Source organism: Aquila chrysaetos, chromosome 21 (assembly GCF_900496995.4).
Source record: "Aquila chrysaetos chrysaetos chromosome 21, bAquChr1.4, whole genome shotgun sequence".
Taxonomy (NCBI): Eukaryota; Metazoa; Chordata; class Aves; order Accipitriformes; family Accipitridae; genus Aquila; species Aquila chrysaetos.
The window spans coordinates 1,127,858-1,133,017 of record NC_044024.1 but is presented as its reverse complement, the minus strand read 5'-3'; positions in this window follow the sequence as shown (position 1 = coordinate 1,133,017).

Genomic DNA, 5,160 nt, shown 5'->3' with positions numbered 1-5,160 from the left:
GCTTGTGGTATCGGTTGTCGAGGAGTTCGTGCCTAACATCAGGAAAACGCTTCCTGGCAGCTGTGCCGCAGTTTGGAGTTTGCAACCTGAACGGGGGGGGAACCATCGCGGGGCCACAGGGACTGTCCCCGTGTCGGGGATGGGCAGGAGAAGAGCTGCCTGCGGATACTACCTACAGGAACAAGCAGGGGAGCAACGTGCGAGTGCAAAGCCCTGCAAGTAGCAGAGTATTGTCAGATCAAAATACCATCAGGTGATCTACGGCTGACCAAGGAGTGATGGAAAACTCTTCCCAAACTATGCTTTAATTTTTCTTTTTCTGGAGAATTTTGGAAACATCTGTGCCTGACTCTCATATTACTCTTATTTTGGTATCATCTTTGACTGCAGTTCCACAGGAGTTATTGTGATTCCTTTCCCTTCACCCCAGAATATATTGTGTATCCATGTCATTACCTTCCCAGTAGTTCACACTTTATTTCTTTCTGAACTCTTGGATAAATACCATCCAGTCTTGGTGATTTACTACACTTTCTCCAGTTGCTCCCTGATTTCCTCCTTAGAGACTTCCCTCACAGTTAAGGTCACATTCTGATTTCCTATACACAATGCCTTTGAAATGGAAATGTTTCCCCTCATTGTCTTCTACAGCAAAGATCAAAACGAAAAATGCGCTTCTCCCAGCTTTTCCACCCTCCATAATTGTCCTCCTCTCCCCAGAGACCAAATACATGCCACAATCACACAAGCAGCTTCTTGCAAGTCCTGAAACACATTTCCAGGCCTGTTCTGGCATGTCTCGGTCTGTTCTGTTATACCATTGCTTCCACCGGTGGCTTTCCAATCCATTAAGAACTTGCTTTCTGATCCATTAAGAAGTTTTCCATCTTCTTTTACAGGGGGATTTTGTGTAATGCTAGCTAGCACAGACTCTATTCCCATGTCCAGAATGGATTCCTCTTCTTTTTTCCTTTATGCCTGACTCACCTACATGCACAAGCCAGGTGGGTCCCATCCACATGTCCAACTGACATGCCCAGATTTGGAGGGCAGATGCTCATGTTCAGCCCACTAGACCAGAATTGTCTCCAGGAGGTTGTCAAGTCTCTCCGTTGCTCACAGAGGACATGTTGGGAGAGGAGGCTCTTCTCTGAGATGCTCGGCACCCCCAGCATTGCTGGGTTGGCTGCGGGCTGGGTGCCTCAGCCTCGAACCCTTCATCTGCAGCTCGGTTCTCGTCTCGTGCCAGGTCTGTGCCAGCAGAGCGCCACTGAATGTAATTTCCTGATGTTCTGCTCATTAACAGTTGCCCACAAAGACTGAAAAGTCTCAGATGTGTGTCCAATCTGTTGGTTTGGGTAGGGTGATCAGAAGGGACCAAAAGGACTTGTGACTATCTTGAAACGTTTTTAGAAGTTTGCCCAGTTCACCAATATTTTGGAACAATAACCTTCCTTAAGACTTCAAGCCATGCCTCCACAAATTGGGTTTAAAAAAAAACCCCAAAACTGTGATGGATAGCATTTGCTCTGTGCTGGGGGGGATAGGATTTCTGCTGGAGCTTAGCTAACAGAGGGTGTGGTATATGTACTGGGTTATTTTAGCTGTAGCGTGTTTTTCTCTGTGCCCTTTTTCACAGTCTCTCCTGCAACAGGGACTCTGTAGCCTTTGATCCTTTAGACAAACTTTCAAATCCATAATGTTCAAGTGGGTTTGAAATTAGGCGGAAAGAGTTTGTTCATCCCAAGGAATCACTGAAATGGATTAATAAGAGCTCCTTGTGTTACACTGGGAATCCTAAGAAACAACCAAGAAACAACCATATCCAAAAGAAAATGAGAATTATTAGATAAAATAATGCACTTTGACATACCTCACTTTTGCATGTCATCACAGGGCAGCGTCTGTCAAAGGGCAGTCTCTGTTTCTCATTAAATTTGTCGCTGGCATTGCTCGTCACTGGTATCACCCATCAGGAGACCATTACAAAGACCCAGTGCCTCTTACTTTTTTATTAGTAACGGACAGGGAGAAAATTGGTGGCACAGAATTGACACAAATCATTAAGAGTGTCTGATAATTCTTCAGGTCAGAAAGCCCAGCTGTGGCTCAGCAGGTTTCCCAGATCTATTTCCCTGTTTTACAGTTGTCATTGTCCTGTGAAACCTCAACTTCTGCAACGCTGCTCAGCCTAAAACCTCACAGCCGCCTCTCTTCTTTCTGCGGGCAGCCACGCTGGGAGGTTTCGCCCTGTAGCCACAGGGAGCCTCAGATCAACCCTACCTCTGCCTTCCCACCTAGTGAAGTCTTCAGGGTCCACTGGTGGGAACGGGGAAGAGACCGTGGGTGGCTTTCTCTGGTGACCCCGATGCTCTCACTGCTGGGAAAGAAAGGGAGCAGCCCCTCGTCTGCTTGGCTGTGGTCAAAGGCCGCACTTGATAGTCACTGGAAAAGATCTCTGCTCGCGCTCTTCAACGGTGTTTTAGTGGAAAATAAGGAAAATCTAGGCAGGACAAGCGTTCATGCGTTGGGTGGCTTCCAGCTCCTTCTCGAGACAGATGAAGCCATGACAAACACAGAGCTATGGAGGCACCTGAACCCCTGACTCTTACTGAGGGATGGTTGGTTCATTTGCATTTTCCCTTTTCCCAGATAATGGGGGTCATTCATCTATGGAGGAGGCGGAGCACACTCAGCTCTCTGCAATGGTTCTTGGAGGAGCTTCTTCCTCCCCAGGCTCCACAGCGAGAGTTTTAATTGAGAGGTGAGCTGGTGGGGAGCAATCCTCACCTCTGGATGGCAGCGTCAGGTCACAGCATGGACAAGGTACAGACATGTCCATGCAACAGAAATGCCACCATGCAATCAGCCACCTACCCCTTCCCACCCTGCGGCATGACTGCTGTGTACACTTACTTTCTGCAAGTGTTCCACATCTATTTTCTGGATTTATTTGCCAGTCAGCATAAAAGAAGGATGCTTGGCAGGTCCTCTCCATTCGGTATAGCCTTCCATATAAAACAGGAAGGAACAACCAGCAGCACTAAGGGCATATATATTGTTCATTAAGATATCTGAGCCTGAACACAGTTTGCAAGCCGTGAGCTCAGCCAGCTGTGGGGGACTGTTTGGCAGAACAGTGGGAGCCAAGAAAACACCTCTACGGCAAGCTCCTGGAGTACAGCTTGCCAAAATAATATCACTTGATGGACCTTAGAGGTCACTCCAGTACTTCTGCCCCGTAATGACATCGATATGCTTTGCAGTTTGCGAAGCACCTTCTCAGGGTTAAGTGGTGGATATTCCCAATGCCGCTCCTTCCTGTCACAGCCAGGCAAGGATGCTCTTTCAGCCACAAGCTGGGGAGGTTGTACCTCATCAGCGACTCCCCGTGCTTGAAGCAGTAGCTTGCCAGGAAGGAAAGACGATGGTAAACCACGGAGGTGCTGACTCTGGAAGTCCCTGCCAGAGGCCAGTCCTGCTGCCTTGTAGCCCCACAGCTGCAGTGCTTTATGGCAGAAGGGGAAGATTTTCAAGCCTTTCCTCAAAACACCCCTACACAAATTTAGACGAATGTAATTTAAAAATGAAAATAATTTCATATTGAAAAGTCGGAGGCTTTCTGTTGGAGAAAATATTAAAATTAAATGTCTCTAGTTCTGTTCAATTGTTTTTCCTTTAGGGGCAAGGCAGTTTGAAATAAAGAAAAAAATTACACAAATAAATAGTTTTTTTCAAATCTGGATTTTGCACCTCTCATAAACTGCTGGTGGATATATTTTGGCCAACTGATTTCTACAATATCCGTTAATAAGTTGTGGCCCATGCCTCTAAAACAGTATTTACCTGCTGCATGCAATTAATACTAAGGAAGCAGCAACCATGATGCTTCTGGCCATTGGGTGTTGGGGAAAACAAGAAAAAAGTATGGAAATGCAGAGTTTATAACCCACCTAACCTACCCATTGGTTGCCCTTTCAGCATCCAGCATGGCTTTTGTGTTCTCAGTGTTTTCTCTGTTTAAATACATTCCTCAGCTCCCACTCTGGTCTGCTGATGTACTTTGTCTGGTTGATATTTCTCTGGGGTTGCTTTTCCATTGTTATTTATTCAGGGCCAAGAGGCAGAATGCATTAAAGCCACCAGGGTGCCAGTGATATTTTAGTCTCTTGGAGTAATTCTTCTCCAAATTGTTACACATTCACTCCCTCTTCATTCATTTCGGCCACTTCTGTGGATTTTCCCGGGGGTGGGAGGGGAAGGCAGAGGGTCTGGTTTGACTTTCTAGCTGGTGGGGTTCACGTGCCATGAGCGTTGCCTTTGCACGTACGGGAGAGCGGGTCGGATGGGGAATAGGTGTGCAATGGTGCTCACACATAGGGCTGTACAGGGAAGTGGGAAAAGCCGGCTCTGCGGAGGGCTGCCGGGGGGGTGGTCTTGCTCACCATCAACCACCCTCAGATCCAGGCAGCATCCACTGTCCTGCTAGCCCTCGGGACCGCCTGCTCCCGCAGCAGGGTCCCTGCGGGCAGCGGGGCAGCCCCCGCACACCGAGTCCCGGTGGCTCGGTGCTCCCTCCCCTCACCAGTGCTTCGGGGCTCCGCGCTGGCACGCCTGCCAAAGCACAGCTCCGATCTAAAATAAGCATCGACAAGCCAGGCCCTGCCCTTGTGGTGGGGGAGATTTTCATTCCCATTTGTTCTGCTTTCAGTATACTCTGCAGATGCTCAGCTTTAATGAGGGAGAGTTGGGGTTTTTTCCTTCCCCCCCCCCCCCCCCCCAATAAAGTGCTAAATTTAGATGCCTGGCATTTTCCACTGAAAATAATCTCAGGGGCCTGGCTGTTACGCAGCTCCCTGGTGCCCGGGGCTCAGACGATGGGAGCTCTCCATCAGCCCATGGCTGCATGGGCAGCACCGGCTGCTGACCCCCCCCCGCCCCGAGACCTCCGCCGCAGGCAGCTCTGCCATGGCATCTCACCTTGAAGCTCTTCCCCAGGTTTAAATCCCACAGGTCAGGACAAAAGCCCTGGCCACAACCACACTCGCTGCAGCTACCCTATCCCAGTAAAGGGATGAAATCCCAAATCTAGCTTAAGCCTAAATATTTGCCGGGGGTTGACAGTCCAAGCACCATTCCTGGAGCCCGTGCTCCTCCTGG